Source organism: Onychomys torridus, chromosome 9, assembly GCF_903995425.1.
Source record: "Onychomys torridus chromosome 9, mOncTor1.1, whole genome shotgun sequence".
Taxonomy (NCBI): Eukaryota; Metazoa; Chordata; class Mammalia; order Rodentia; family Cricetidae; genus Onychomys; species Onychomys torridus.
In genome coordinates, this window is record NC_050451.1 from 65,974,991 (window position 1) to 65,991,126 (window position 16,136).

A 16,136-nucleotide genomic window follows, 5' to 3' on the forward strand; every position below is an offset into this window, starting at 1 on the left:
ATATAGTGATAAATTATGGATTGTGGAAACTTTACACGAATTAACTCCAATGGTTTTTGCACAAAGTATTGGCATAAGGTAGGGCTGTTTAACATTCCCTGTGGGAGGACCTTCCATTGATATCTCTTGACTGGCTGAGAATTGTTATAATTAGGAACTGTGAAGGCAAATTTTTCTCTATCATTTTCTTGTAAGGGTATGGTAAAGAAACAGTCTTTTAAGTCAATAACTATTATAGGCCATTCTTTGGGTAGCAGAGAGGGCAAGGGCATCCCAGTCTGTAGGGAGCCCATTGGCTGAATTACTTTATTAATAGCTCTCAGATCTGTCAGCATTCTCCAATTACCAGACTTTTTTTTAATAACAAATACAGGAGAATTCCAAGGGCTGGTAGATTCTTCAATGTGTTGAGCATTTAACTGCTCTTGAACCAGCTGTTCTAAAGCTTGTAGCTTCTCTTTTGTCAGAGGCCACTGTCCAACCCAGACAGGTTTATTAGTTAGCCATTTTAAAGGTAAGGCAGTTGGTACTTCTGAGAGTTCAACAGCAGTTGTGCTCTGTTTGTGTACAGCCTGAATGTTTGGTGACTGGTTTTTATAGCATGTTATGATATTATTCCTAGAAACATGCATTGGCCTGTATTCCTTTTCTGAGAGTGTAGGAATTTTAATCTGGGTATTCCACTGTTGTAACAGATCTCGGCCCCATAGATTTACTGCTACATTTGCTACATATGGCTTCAGCATTCCTCTCTGTCCTTCTGGCCCTATGCATTCAACCCATCTCGAACTCTGTTTTATCTGAGATAGGGTGCCAATTCCTAAAAGTTGGACATCTACCTCTTGAAGAGGCCAATTTGGATGCCATGATTTTGGTGTAATTACAGTCACATCCGCACCTGTGTCTACCAGGCCCTCCAGAACCAAGCCATTAATTCGAATTCTAAGCTTTGGCCTTTGTTCATTTATGGAAGTCTGCCAAAATATTTGTTTTATTGTGTTCTTTGTAAACTGTGATTCATCTATCAGAGCTGTTTTATCATCCATTGCAGTATCCGTTTTTAAATTAGACATTGGTTTATTCAGTTGTCCTGGAGAGGAATGTCTTCCACAGTAGCTGGGAATGTTCTTACCACATTTGATTTGGGGGCCTGCAAGAGGCCCCCTGAGGCGTTTCCCGCTACTAAAGGGTTGCCTCGTATATCTATTTTTGATCTGCACTCACTGGTCCAATGTCGGCCTTTGCCACATCTTCTACATAATCCAGGAGGTAGTTGGGGTCTTCTGTTTAGGCTATTCCTAGAAGGAGTATTACTTCTAGGATTACCCCATGTACAGTTTTTACTTATATGACCTGGTGTACCACATTTAAAACATTTGGTACCACGGGGCCTTCTTACACCCCTGGGATTTGTCTCTCCTATCCAAGCCTCATTACTGTAGTTAAGAGATTCAACACTATTAGTATACTGAATCCATTCTTCCAAAGGAGCTGATCTGATCTTTAATGGTGTAAGTATTCTTTTGCATTCTGCATTAGCATTGTCGAATGCCAAGGACTCAGTTAATACTTTTCTTAATTCTTTATCTGATACAGCTTTTGTTATAGCTGTGTTCAGCCTTTGTAAAAAATCAGTGAAGGATTCATGTGGTCCCTGAAATATCTTTGTGTATACCTCAGTTGCTTTTCCAGGTTCTGGAATTTTTTCCCAAGCATTTAGAGCTGCTGTACGGCATAGGGATATTGTATGCTCATCATAAATGGCTTGTACATTCCTGTCAGCGAAACATCCCTCACCAAGTATTTGATCTTGGGAGATCTCAAAACCTCTGAGTTTACCTTGTTGTTCTAAATTTCTTGCCTCTTCTCTCAACCAGCTTTTCCACTGTAACTGCTGGCTATATTCTAGAACAGCTGAAATTAACTGATGCCAGTCATCTGGAATGATTCTATGTGAGGTAGACCATGAATTTAACATCTGTTTTACGTATGTGGAGTGTATCCCATATGTAACTACTGCTTCCTTTATATTTTTAAAGTCCCTTGTTGAAATTGGTTGTAATGTATATGTCGTATATGGCTCGGGGTGTGTGTCATCTGCTGGCTTCTCATGGATGATAACAGGATAAGCCATTGTATGAGAGCCATTTGGAGATGTTACAACCTGTATGGTCTTGCCCTTCTGCTTATTAGGTCCCTTGTCATGTTTATTTAGAGTTTCCTCCAGGGATTGTAAACGAGCACCTAGGGTCTGTTCCAGGGAGTAAACCTCCTCTCTTGTAAGGGATTCCAGATTTTTCATGGAATCATGGAAGTTTTTATGTTCTTCTGAAACACATGATTCTATGGACCTTATCTTATCAAGTAATGATAATTTTTCTTCCTTATATATTGTCTGAGTAGCTACAACTTCACTCTGGAGAGTTAGTGTTCTATCCATTAAATACTCATATTTATTATCAATAAAAGCAATTTTGGGTACAAGCTTGTTTTGTAAATTCTGGTTAGCAGATTCCAAAGAGAGAATCTTTTTATGTAAGTCCTGGCCAGCAGATTCCAGAGAAAGAATCTTTTTCTGTAAGCCTTCATTGCTATCTTTTAAAACCTGTAAATCCTGATTAGCAGATTCCAGAGAGAGAATCTTTTTATGTAAGCCTTCATTGCTATCTTTTAAAACCTGTAATTCCTGGTTAGCAGATTCCAGAAAGAGAATCTTTTTATGTAAGTCCTGGTCAGCAGATTCCATAGACAGAATCTTTTTCTGTAAGCCTTCATTGCTAACTTTTAAAGCCTGTAAATCCTGGTTAGCAGATTCCAGAAAGAGAATCTTTTTCTGTAAGCCTTCATTGTTATCTTTTAAAGCCTGTATCAGTCCCAATAATGACTCATCTTTGTTCTTATTATTAAACCAGTGTTTGAACACTGTGTGAATTATTACAATGAATGTCAAAATGGTACAGGCCAGATATGTCTTAGGGAGGTCGTATATTTCCAGGAAAATGTCATTCATCATACAGGCAAAAAGGTTATTAAATTCTTGTGAGGTAATGTTGTCAGCCATATTACAAGAATTACTCAAAATTTGTTAGTCGTTTTTAAGTTGTAAAATTATCAGGTACTTTTACTTGAAAGAAGCTTACCTTTCCGTGGTTTTGGGAGGTGCAGTAGCACTCTTCAGCCAGCAGGAGGCGTTGGTATAGCTCCAAAGCAAGGCCTGCTGGCAACCTTGGCTGGCGGCAGCTGAAGGCAGGAGCCAAGATGGCGGGGAGCCAGCACTCAGGGAGGAGTGGGAATGCCTCACTCACAGCGGTTTTCGCTGGTCTAGGGGCTAAGCTAGGGAACTGAGACAGGACAAACTGCTCCCTTTTTCGGGAATGGAACCGTGTAGGCGTCCCCTGGTTAAATGGAACTTTGCAGGCGGGTTTAGGTACCCGCCAGCCGGGGAGGAGGCTGAGGGAGGGAGCCGCCTGGGCCTTTGGAATTTGCCCCACGTGAGCGCCAGATATTGGTGAAATTATTAAGGCCACTCCACGTAGTTAAAAGGGAGGTTTATTTTGTGGGGTACTTACAAATGAGGGGGTAGGTTACAGGGTCTGGCAAGGGTATAGCACAATCCGGCGTTGTTCTCTGGAGAACTCTGCTCGGTCTACCTCCAGCGTCCAGAGTCCGGGAACCAAGAGAGTGAGTACTTCCCGATCCTTCGTCTTCCGCTTCCTCCTCTGCCCCGCCTTGTGGGCGTGACCATTACCAAAGCCTCAGTGGGGGTTGGAACTTCCAGGCCAATGCTGGGATGGCTACCCACTACACATATTTAGAAGGTGTTTGATGCTATGTCAATTCCACTAATCAGAAGTCACCATAGGGGCTGAGACCCCTTCAGTGGTGGGTTTGGGGCTGGCTTTACAGTACTAAGCAGAGATCCCTTTTTGTAGAGTAGGCCTCAAATCCAGTCAGAGTTGTTGGTTACTCCCCAAATAATCTTGCCATTATTGTATCCATGGTTACATCTTGCCTGGCTGGTTGGTATGATAGTTCATAGAACTTGCAGATGGGTAAGACTGTTGTTGGCTTTACCCCTACCTCCGTCCCACAAGCAGCAGCCTGCACAGTAGCAGCTAGCACAGTAAGCATTAGCCAGCAGAGAGGAAGCTCAGTTTCACCTTGATTTCTCCATACATTGCATTCCAATTGTGTGGTGTCTTCATCGAGTGTCTAGTCAACTTTTAATTGGGTTTCCAGACAGGAGGTTTACTCATTCTTCCTTCAGTTAAGAAAGTCAGATGTTGAACTGAGGCCCATGTGAGACAACTGAGAGGCCTGATGAATATTCAAAAAAATCAATGGGATGCCATTAAAACTGATGATCACAAAACTGTGTATGATTAATGATGATTGTTAGAGCTCCTTCATAAATACCTAAGTGGATGCTTTTTAATAGCATTATCAAAGACAGCTTGAAAATCAGCTATGGTATGCCAGTGAACCCATTGGCCTGTGTGGAGTAATGGTTCACCAATCTTCTAGCTTGACATTAGTAATCCCCAGGGCGTTTAGCTCTCTTGACAACATTTACAAAGGATAGATCAGGAAAAACAACATGAGCAAAAGAGGATTATTATGAGGAATACCACTTTAGAAACCAAGTGGGTATTTTTCTTTGTAATCAGAGTAGAACATACATATGATTTTCTTTATTTGTTATGGCACATGGATAAATGTTACTACTTTATGAAGATACAAAGTCTTCAATAAAGTAAGATTAATTCCAGTTAGTTGTACTAAATTTTGGGTGAGAGTTTGACTGTGGAATACATATTTATGGAATAAATCCTAGCGTTTTGAAGTTAGAACATCTGTAAGTATATTTAGCTACTTGAAGATAGGCCTATCTTCTGCATGCCTGTTTAAATGACTCAATTACTCGGTAATTTCTACTTTCTTGTAGATATAGAGAAAAGTTTATAGTACAGTCCCTCTCCCTACACACATGTAATGATGTGTATGTGTTAAAAATCAAGACGGAATAATGGCATCAGGTATGGTACTGGGGTGGTAACAATGGCAGCTGTGGAGGTAATGGTGGCTGCAATGATAATGGTTGTGGTATTGAAGGCAGCTGTGGTAAGATTGTGACGAGCACATTGACTGAGGTAAGAATATTGGCTATGGTGATGATGCTGGCTATGGTGATGATGCTGGATATGGTGATGATGCTGGATATGGTGATGATGTTGGCTATGATGAGAATTCTGACTGGTGAAAGTTCTACTGTGATAGTGCTGACTGTAGCGACGATGTTGGCTACAGGAAGAGTGTTGGCCCTGGTGAGAATGTTAGCCCTGGTGAGAATGTTGTTGTGGTGAGGACTGCTGCCTGTAGTGAGGATGTTACACAGTAGAGATGTTTAGTGTTTCCATATTTAGAGAAGCATAGGAAAAGAGATCATTTCTTTGTAAAACTTACTTCCTAAAAGCTATGGAAATTCTTGAAGGTACAGCAGTCCCGGTTCTACAGGCCAGCTCTTAAAGGCCCTGCCACAGAGAGCCAGGAGAGCAGCACCTGTAGATGAGAACACAGAGGGATGTAGTAGGAGTTTGCTTCTAACAGTTGTCTCCGATTTCTTGATTACTTTCTCCTTTGATTCCTAGGGTTGAGTTTCTTTCTGAAATGCCTGCCAGTCAGCTAGACCTGCTAGGGCATTACTTTTTATCTTTTTTCTACTATTTTCTGTTTTGACTTTATCTGTTATCTATTCTATTGAGCTTCTGGCTTGGTAATCATATTATTTGATTTCTGGAAGTTTACGCCTTCTCTGGTTGTTGCCTTTTTATGTTGCCTTATTTTTATCTTTCCATTGAATTATCTTCTCAAATCCTTTTGAGCCTTCTACTTAGAAACTTTAAAGATTCTTTTTGCTCCTAAATAATTCCAGAATTGTTTGGGTTTAGTTTTGTTTTTGTGCACATCTGTGCATGCATGTGTGCATATGTGTATGCTTGTGTGTGTGTGGTGTGTATGTGTGGTATGTGTGTAGTATAGATGTGTATGTTGTATGTGTGTGGTGTATCTGTTTTGTGTGTGATATATGTGTATGTTGTGTGTTTGTGTATGGTGTGTGTGTGATATATATGTTGTATGTGGCATGTGTGATGTATATTTGTATGTTGTGTGGATGTGCATGATATATGGTGTATGTGTGTACATGATATATGTTGTGTGGTATGTGTGTGTGTGTGTGTGTGTGTGTGTGTGTGTGTGTGTGTGTGTTTAAGCCTCTCTTTCATATAGAGGCTTGTTCCAAGCAAGGTGATGGCTGGCCATCCATTCAGACTTAGCATGAGGACTTGGTTTGCTTTCCTGAATGGTGTGTGGGTATGCTCACTACTGAAGCTGAGCCTCCTGCACGTTAACTGAGGCCTTCCCAGATAGCAGTTTACTCAAGGTGTATTGACCACACACTTCATCTTAACGAGAGCTTGGGAAACCTTAAGTACCCAAATTGATCGTACACTGTGAATTCCCAGAATTCCCTTTCTTTTCTCCTTGATCTTACAAGTTTATTCATTGACAGGCATTTGAGTTGTGTCTCTGGAGGAAGGGAACACACATGCGTACAAACTGCATCCATTACCTTAAACAGAGCCTGTTTCAAGGACTTGAATCTAGTTCGTGACTGAATACTCAGCTAGTATGCGGCCAAGATAGCAGAGGCAGGCAGATATTAAAACTGTGTGGCCATCTAGAAATGTGGAAGAGGAAGAGCAGGAAGAAAGTTTGATGATTGTCTAAAAGGAAGGAATAAGGAGTCCATAGTAGTGCATTTTGGAGTAAAAACAGTGACTGTCTTAGTTAGGGTTTCTATTACTGTGAAGAGAAACCATGACCATATAAAGAAAAACATTTAATTGTGGCTGGCTTACAGTTCAGAGGTTTAGTCAGTTATCATCATGACGGGAAGCATGGCAGCAGGAAAGTAAAGAGGCCAGTGGATGAATCAATGGAGGAGCCATGGTGCTGGAGAGGAGCTGAGAGTTCTGCATTTGGATCCACAGGTATCAGGAAAAGAGTGAGACACTGTGCACAGCTTGAGTATCTGAGACCTCAAAGCCCATCCCCAGTGACACACTTCCTCCAACAAGGCCACACCTGCTAATAGTGCCACTCCCAATGGGTCTGTGGGGGCCATTTCATTCAAACCACCACAGTGGCCCAGGATGAGAGGGAAAGTGTGTAACTGAAACTGTGTAGGTAGGAACATGTGAGCTGAAGAGGCTGAAATATGTAAAGAGAAGAAATGGCTGACTCTGATAGCCACTTAACCTTTTTCTTGGTCCAGGAACCGAGCAAAGGGGAACCAAAAATAAGAGGTGGGGGGGAAGAGGCAGAGGAGGAGGAGGAACATGAAAACCAAGTCTGGTGGTTCTGGGAAGCCTTGCTTCCAGGGACTGTGAGGAGTTCAGGACAGTCTAGATGGGGCTGCAGAAGACAAAGGTGTGGGGTATGTCTTCAGCCGACAGCCCTCCTCGACTGCTGCTGTTTATTTCATCAAGGAAACTGGCACAAACCCAGAAGAACAGGAAGAAGAGAAAAGGAGAAATCCCCCTCAAAGAAGACATTCAAATGTTTTAGCATGACTAGTTGTGTCTGAAGAATTTCTATGAAATATCGAGATACCAAGCAGTGAATGTGAAAAACCACAGATGGATTAGTCTAGAATTTAAACTGTAATGAATCATCAAACTCTACCTTCTGAAGAGACTCCGTGACCCTGAGCTGTCTAGTTATAAGGAAGAAGCATCCTGAACATGATGATCAGGTTGTTGACTCATTCAGGAAGAAGTTCATTAACGATATTACCATAATGTTTTTAATGCATGAAAGTATTATACAACAGAACAGGAAATAATTCAGGACCACTGTACAAGGCAAGGACATTTCACAACAATGTAGAGAGGGGGTTTCTTTTAAAAGCTGTAAAGCCTTCACTTTAAAAGGTTCAAAAAAGATGTGTGTGTATAAATAGACATGCACACATAAAAACCCGATGTCTTTGCAAGCTGCATCTGCAGAGGCATGTCCTGGGCTTAGCCCATTCTATTTCATCTACCCAAATGCAGGTCCGTCCTTTATTCCCTGAGAATTATTCACAAGGTTTTCCCCACATTCATATTAAAACTCCCTGGCATTTTGCTAGAAGCAGAAAACCTCGTACACAGGAACATCTTAAATGTGCCTTTAGAAGGGGCTCAACGTCAAACAGAGCCTCTTACTTTGTCTTCCTTTCTTTTCATTCAACTGCCTCAGAGTCTGTCCAGAGTCTGTCCATTTGCTTCCCAGTCTTCTGCCCCTACTTTGGCTTGATGCTCTCCAGCAGCTCATTAGTGACCCCAGGGTCACCTGTGGAGTGTGCCGGCCGGCCTCGAGTTTTCTGACTTTTGCAGCTGCCTTCTCCCAGACATCTAAAGGAGGCAGCATCTCAATTCAGAGCGAGACTCTTGAAGAGACTGTTAGCTCCATTTGGAACCAGAAGCCTCATTGCTGTGCTCTCCTCTGTCTCCTCCGTGGAGTGACCGCACCTGACATCTGTTAGGGATTCAGAATTTTCACAGCACCTTCCTGTTGGACTCTGGAGGAGACCAAAACGGCTGTACCTGATGATAGCAGAGAGGAAATCTCAGAGCCTCTCAGTTTCTGGTGAGGACTGGCCACTGGATGTCTCGCTGTCTTCCCAGGACACAAATCAGAAGACGAGAGACAAGCCGTGCCCACACTGCCAAGGGCATGGAGAAGATGAAGACACCAAGTGAGTGGAGGCCAGGGCAGAATTGACTTGACTCTTTTCTATCCTGCTTTGGAAACATATGACTGTCTAAGCCTCGGGTTCTTCACCTGGTCAGTGGGTCTGGCCAAACTCACCGAGGCTTTGTTGTGGTCCAATAAGATCACACATGTAAATGCCCTGAAAGGCAGTTATATGGTGCAGACAGTTACTACTGTATCCTAGGTGAAAATATGACGGGCCTAAAACTAAAACCAAATAAATAAATTGAAGACTCAGGTTTCGTAAAGTCCAGTCTGGGCAGGCCTTGGTCCTGTGTTCCCTGGTCCTGTGTGGCCCGTGCTGATGCATCACCCCTCCCAAGGAGTTCCTTCCCTCCCCCCTCCCCCCAATGCCTTTGTTATTTCTCCATCCCGGGATCCCACATCCAGAATTCCAGGCAAGAAACTGAGTCCTAGAAGTGTCAAGAGGCTGGCCCAAGGCACAGTGTCACCTAGCAGTGTGGCAGCTCGAGCCCAGGTCCCTCTGACCCCTCTCTGAGGCCATCAGTTTCCGAGCCATGCTCGCTTGAACATGAGTGCCTAGGAACTCTAGTCACAGTGGCAGAAGACTGGTAGAACATTCTAGACCAGGCATTAGGGAACTTCACCAGTATCAGCCTGCTGCTGCCCTTTGTCATAGGCCCCAGTTGAGTCTTTGCATTATCAGAATAAGAAGTAGCAAAAGAAAAATCACACACACACACACACACACACACACACACACACACACACACACACAGCTTGTATTTATTGAATTTAAACTAGGGAAATAAATCCCTTCACTTCTGGGAGGGGACTGAAAAGCCCTAATGAAACTTAACTATCGGAGGCTCATCTCGTCCTGAGTCCTGTTGTGCCTCCATTAATTAATCGGATCATCACATGCATCCTCATTGGTAATCATCCCTCTGAAAAGTAATGAGGCCAGTGGATGAATCAATGGAGGAGCCAGGGGTAGAAATCATGGCACCACCCTGCCGACCGACCATTAGAACCATTTGCCTTCTGTGGCCTTTTCTCGCTTCTGCTCTGAGGAATCGCTTCTGTCTGGTAGCCTTGCAGCCATCACAAGGATAGTCAGGATACAGGACCTTAGACTGCACCACTCTGCAAGGAGTGTGGTGACCTTTGAATGACCTTCCCTTTCACCACCTCTTTTCGAAATTGCCTCCTGACTTATGTGCAGTATTATACTACAAGTACCAGATTTATAGTGAAAAGGATCTTTTCTTAAATGTAGTAAATCAAAATGGAGTTTTGCCGCAGACACACTCTGGCCTCCCCTATTCGGCCATTGCCATCTCTCTCCTTCCAGCCACAGATGCTGAAATGAATCCTTGTGGTCTGGCCTTGACTCCAATTCTGTATTGCCTGCCAATGCACAGAACCCCACCCCCAAGCCCACTCACTCACTCTAAAGCCCCGAGCCTGCTGGCACTGTGGCTGCCTACACCGAGCAGGTGTCCTGCTCCCAGCCAGCCTGATGCCATCATCCACCTCCAGAACTAGGCTACAGTTGGGAGGGCGTCCTGCTCCAAGATTTCTCTCTGCAATCTGCTTTGAAGAGGCAACGGGGCTTAGAACAACTGCCCAACTTCCTTCTCATCTGAAATGAAGACTGTGGAAAGAAAGGAAGGCAGGGAGAGAGGGAGAAAAAGGAAGTAGGAAGAATGGGGGAAACATTTGTTTGAATAGCTAATACCTGCAGAAGAGAAACAGAGGTGGTGATTGGTGTGGGCTCCTGGGTCTGTTTGGCGTCTTGGTTTTTGCTTTTCCATTCAGTGCAAAAAAATATGCTCAATTGAAGAAAACTTAGAAGCATGAAGGATGTATAGAAAAAAAATTGTTCATAGTATCACTACTGAGATAGTTAACTGTTTAACATCTGCCTTTGCCCTTCCAAAGCCTTTTTCCTTTATGCACACATAAGAATATAGTATTAATCATGTTGAAATATTGACCAATGGGATAGCCAAACTTAGTCAGTTAAGTTTCTGCAACTGTAACTAGAGTATAGAATTGGGAATTCAATTCCAAGATGTTCTATGGTTAGTTAAAGACTATGTTTTCTCCTCTGTTTAACAAAGCACCCTGAATAGTCATCAAGGGAAACCTAAACGGAGTTACTGCCCAATCTGGCCCTACTTCATAGACCACCCTCTTCAGTCAGTTGATTGGTGAAAACAGCGCCATCATGGAATTCTCATCTGGATGCTACTTCTTCAGTCTGGCAATTTCCTGCTCGTTCTTGAGTCTGTCTGTCTGTCTCAGTTTCTTCCTGCACCGTTCAATCTTCTCTCCTTCTTTGCCTCTCTCTCTCTCTCTCTCTCTCTTTTTCTCTCCTTCTCCCTCTCTCCCTCCTCCTTCCTTCTTCTCTCTACCATTTCCCTTTCTTTCCTCTCCTCTCTTCTGTTTCTTACCTCCACAAACATAATACAAGGTAATTTTAGCAAATAGCTACAACGTTCTCCCCCCCCCCCCGAAGTCCTATGGAATATTGAGAAAGTAAAAGTACTTGCAAGCTTCTGTCAAAGCTTTCCAAGAAGAGAGTATTACAGGCATGCTTACAAACGAAAGGCCAGCACTGTGGCTTCTCAGCGCTTTCTGTCCTATTCTCCTGATCCATTCTATTGACCACAACCCACATGGCCACAGTCCATTTCTTAGGTCTGTTGCCACCTTTTTATACAAAGGGTGTTTGATTCGCTTGGGTGTTCACTGAGTGGGCCTCACTAGTAAACATGGGGACTCTTACTAGAAAGTGACAAAAACATTGTTTCCACTTGTTAAAAAAGAACTGCGCACAAAGGAAGACAAAGATTGCAAAATGAGATGCCACAGTAGAGAGCAATAAGACCAAACACTGTATATTTGAAAGATTAATGAAGTAGAAAAAAAATCGGTGTTATTAGTCAGTTTGAAATCACAACCTGGGAAGCAGTATTAAATGCAAACAAGGTTATACCCCTAAACCCAAACAGCGTGTGAGGACAGCAAGAAGACCTTTGTGACACGTTTTTAAACGGAGACAGTGGGACTTGTGGGATCGAGTATCTTATCACTATCAAATCAGAGGAAATCGAGCATCTGGCTGATCTCAGTCTTAAAAACCGAGTTAGCAGCTTAAGTTTTGTATTCCAGGAAGAGGTACAAATTGCTTTATGGGGCAAGTTCTCCATCCTTCCATGGACAGGTGCTGCCGGTCTTCAAAATGCACACAGAGAAAATGGAAGGAGATGGGAGAAGGCTTCTCAGTAGTTTATAAGACTTGTAGACTCCGTCCTAGCCACAGGGCTGTGTGAAGCTGGGCAGGGAGTCAGGCCAGACTCCTGTGTGAACATAGTTCTAATGGCTGTATGCAGTGAGGTTTTCTGTTATTGCTGCCATTATTTCTCCTGTGACTGTAGTTCAGTTATGAGTGGCAACAGTGACTGAGATCTCACATTTGAGATCAAACTAGGCTGTGTAGAGAGGCAAGGCCAACATGGCCTGCATAGTAAGACTTTGTCTCATTTTTTTTTTTTATTAAAAAAAAAGGAATCTGCAATTTAAATCTGGAATCTGGAATAGTCCACCTGCAACCTACCTTCTGGAATAGGACTGCCTACCTTCCTCTCAGAGACAGGCTTTTATCTGCTGTTTCTTCTGACCTGGGAGGAATGACCCAGGAGGAAGAAGAGTTGAAACCTGGAGCCTGGGGTCAATAGTTACCATGAGACTGCTAAAGGGTAGTGTTCCAAATTGGCCTACATGTTAAAATAACTGGAAAGTTTTGGGGAAAGTAGCACTCACCTGTCTCCACTTCCTTTGTGAGAAGGGAACTTGCCTGTCTATTCATGAATTTTATTCTGGAGCCATCTAAAGATTCAAAATAATGAATATATGGGTTGTTCTTCTCTCCTGGGTTGGATTGGACTACAGAGCAAGTTCAAGGCCTGCCTGGGCACCTTCACAAAACTTGTCTCAAAATACAAAGTTAATAAAAGGCTAGAAACACAACTCAATGTTAGAAGGCTTCTATAGTATGTACAAGGTTTATAGGTTTAGTCTCTAGAACTGGAGTCAGGGTGGGGAGCAAGTTAAAGTTCTCTCCCACATGTGTATCTACTCGGGTTAAAAATCCTTACATTGAACCAAAGACGCCAGTAGTGGTGGTGATAGCCATGGCTGATGATGCCACAATGAACTCTGGGTTGGCTCTCAAGTGCCCAAGGTAGATAAGACCCAAGATCCCTTAAAAAACACCCTTCCAAAGGAGGCCACAGGAGTTTGTCCTCAAGTCACCTGGGTAGGGTATTCTAGCTGGCCTCTCTCACCATGACTGAGTTAGAAATGCTACCAAGAAAGAAGATGTCTCTCTTGGCCTTTGCAGCACATTGCAAAGACCCATCTGTTCAATCATGTCCTCATTTGACGGAAGTCAATGGGCCAACCTGGCTGGAAAGCAGGCTAATATCTTAAATCTCGGTACATGTGTCCAGAGGTTAGGGTGATAACCAGCTCATATAACTGCAGGGAAAAGGTGGTAAGAATAAATACATCTCAGCAAATTGGATTAGCAATTTCAGAGGGATTGCCAGTGCAGGCCACCGAGAGAACAGTGCTATCTGTCCCTACTTCAACAGGGTGTTTGATGCCTTCTCTTGTGAATTGCGTGAATGGTATTAATTCACGTCGGGTTGGCTGACTGTGTTTTGAAAATCAACAGAAGGGAGACATGACTGGAGTGGGGGTGGGGGGCAGACAACAGACCTTCCTTCTGAGTACCAACCTGCAGTCCCCAGTACCGCCCACTCATGTTTGTTAAAAGCCACTTGACCTGGCTGGGTCTTACACTGCCAGTTTTACAAAGAGGATAATGACAGAGCTTTATTTAACTCAGTGCCTTCGGCCATTCCAGAAGCCTCGCATCACTTAGTGGATGCACCTTAGTCTCATAATATCCTGCTGGTAAATATTGTTTACTTAACTTCTGAAGAACACGCAAAACAGGAAACCTAGATGACCTTGCAAATTACACTATGAAGAAAAAGCACCCGAGAAAGAGAAAGTGGGTTTTAAAACCTCCCAACCACTTTCACGTCTCTTTTCCCTTGCTCAGTGTGGAAGAAATGAATTGTTCCTTGGTGGCTTCACTGTGCTGCCTCTGTCCTCATGCAGCAGTTCTGACAGAAGAATGTGAGCAAAAGAGGGAGAGCAGAGGTGCAGAGTGGCCTGCTCGGGCTTCTACAGCACAGTCCTCTGAGATCCTGTTGTTTGGCTTATTTGCCCGTTTGCCAACCCTGAGCTATATTTCCTCATAGGAACAGAGGATATCATGATTAATAACCCCGGGAGGTTACATGAATGCCAAAAATTATTGTCTATACCAGAGTTCCCTCCCAGGGCATAGTCAAGTAAATGAAATTGTCTTTAAAACCACATCAGATAAAACATTTCCTACCATCTTCCAGCCAATAATCCAAGGTCATGGTTTACCTTTCTTAGATGATAGACACCCCTGGTAGGTAGTGGCTGTGCACACCAGGAATAGACCTTTGCAAGCCTTTGCCTCTGTAAATGGCATTGTTTTCTGTGATAATGGTAATAATAATGGCCAGGAAATAACATGCAGACTTGAGATTGTCTTAAGCTGGTGAACTTCAGCTGTATTTATATCTATAAAAATATGATACAGTGCAATGAACAGGAAAACACAGCAACTAACTCTATAACTTTTGAACACACCAGTATGAACTTTGACCCTCTTTGGCAGTAAATAAAAGTTTGTAAATCATTATATCCTAAATAAAAGCAGATCGCTATAAAACCAAATGAAAGCAAAAGCACAGTGTAGCAACTACTGAGTATGTCGTGGATGTGATACACATTGACTTGTCTCCTAATTTTAAAGCAAACAGTCTGAAAAGAACACACTGCAATTTTCAAAATAGTAACCTTTGATACGAACATTGCACAGAGGAACTAAAATGTGCATTTCTTGTTAAAAAGCAAAACAAACCAGGCTGGACCTCACGGCTCTCTGCCTCACTTTTAGACTTTAAGTAGAGACTGTCCAAGTTTCCCTGTTGGGTGGTTAGATGTGGCTCTGGCTTTGTAGTAGCTGTACTGTCCATGTTTTTCTTGAATCTATTGTTGAAATGCAAAATGTATGCAGTGCCAAGCAAGCACAAATGATTCTGAGTAAAAAAAACAAACAAACAAACAAATGTGTGTTGGGTCTGGAGAAATGGCTCTGCATTTAAGAATACTTCCTAATGTTACAAAGGACCTGGGTTCAGTTCCCAGCACCCCCACCCCACCCCCACGGTGGCTCATAACCACCTGTAACTCCAGTTCCAAGGGATCCGATGCCCTCTTCTAGCTTCTGCAGGATCCAGCACACATGTACACAGAAATGAAAGCAGGCACACACATAGAAATTGATAAATGAATCTTTTTTAAAAATGTGTGGAAGAGCCCTTTTTGTGTGCAGATGTGAGCCTGTGTGTGAAGGCAAACCGGGAAGAGGGTGATAGATGGGCACATGGTAAAATGTAAACATCTTTGTGGAATATTCTAATCTGAAGACTGAACATGTCTCATTAAATTTCAGCAGTACTGGGAACAATCCTTTAGCATTTAGATCAATAGATTTTGTGAAGGGATAGTTTATCGCTGATTTTGCACAGATTTGCTTGTATACGATGATAATGAATGGACCTTTGATTAGTTTAGTTATTGTTTTAAAATTCCGTGTCACTATACCTAACTCCTGCACCTCAGTCTAACAACTTGGAGGTAGGGACCCTACGCCTTCCTGCAAGCCTCACCCTCAGGTCTTGCATCTTAGTGGCTTCCTCTGTTTTCCCATTCTGTCTGTGGCTCTAGCAGTCTTACAGAAGTTATGCCACCCTTAGGAAATTTTGCTTTATTAAAGGATTCTTGGACCTACCCCACACATAAACACACAGATGCAGCTCTCTGTAGCAAGGGAAATCTTATTTTATTACAGGCCAACCCCAGAGAATTTAGACTGCTTCAGCTCAGGGGTGCCATTTTCTGGAGGCTCTTCCCTCCTCTTCTTCTGGCCCAAACATCTTGGAAAATCTTTCCCTTAGATGTTCACAAACATCTTTCAGTTCATGCCCTTTATCAGACTTGGGGAACAGAATCCCTGCCAGCAGACTGTATTGGGGGAAAACAAGTTGTTTTGTGTTTTAGAACCATCCCTAGGAGAACCCAAATCTGTTCTGCTTTCTCACTAATCTCCTAGCTGTCCAAAGCAGCTAGGGTACCAGTAGACTTGCCCCCAGGTTCAGGCTCTTGATCCCTCG

The 16,136-nt window shown here is 43.0% G+C and overlaps 1 protein-coding gene across 4 annotated transcripts in view; it reads left to right on the forward strand.

Annotated features, from left to right (window-relative positions):
* Enox1 (ecto-NOX disulfide-thiol exchanger 1) overlaps positions 1–16,136 on the forward strand; it is a 560,595-nt gene that overhangs the window by 479,022 nt on the left and 65,437 nt on the right. The window lies entirely within an intron of this gene.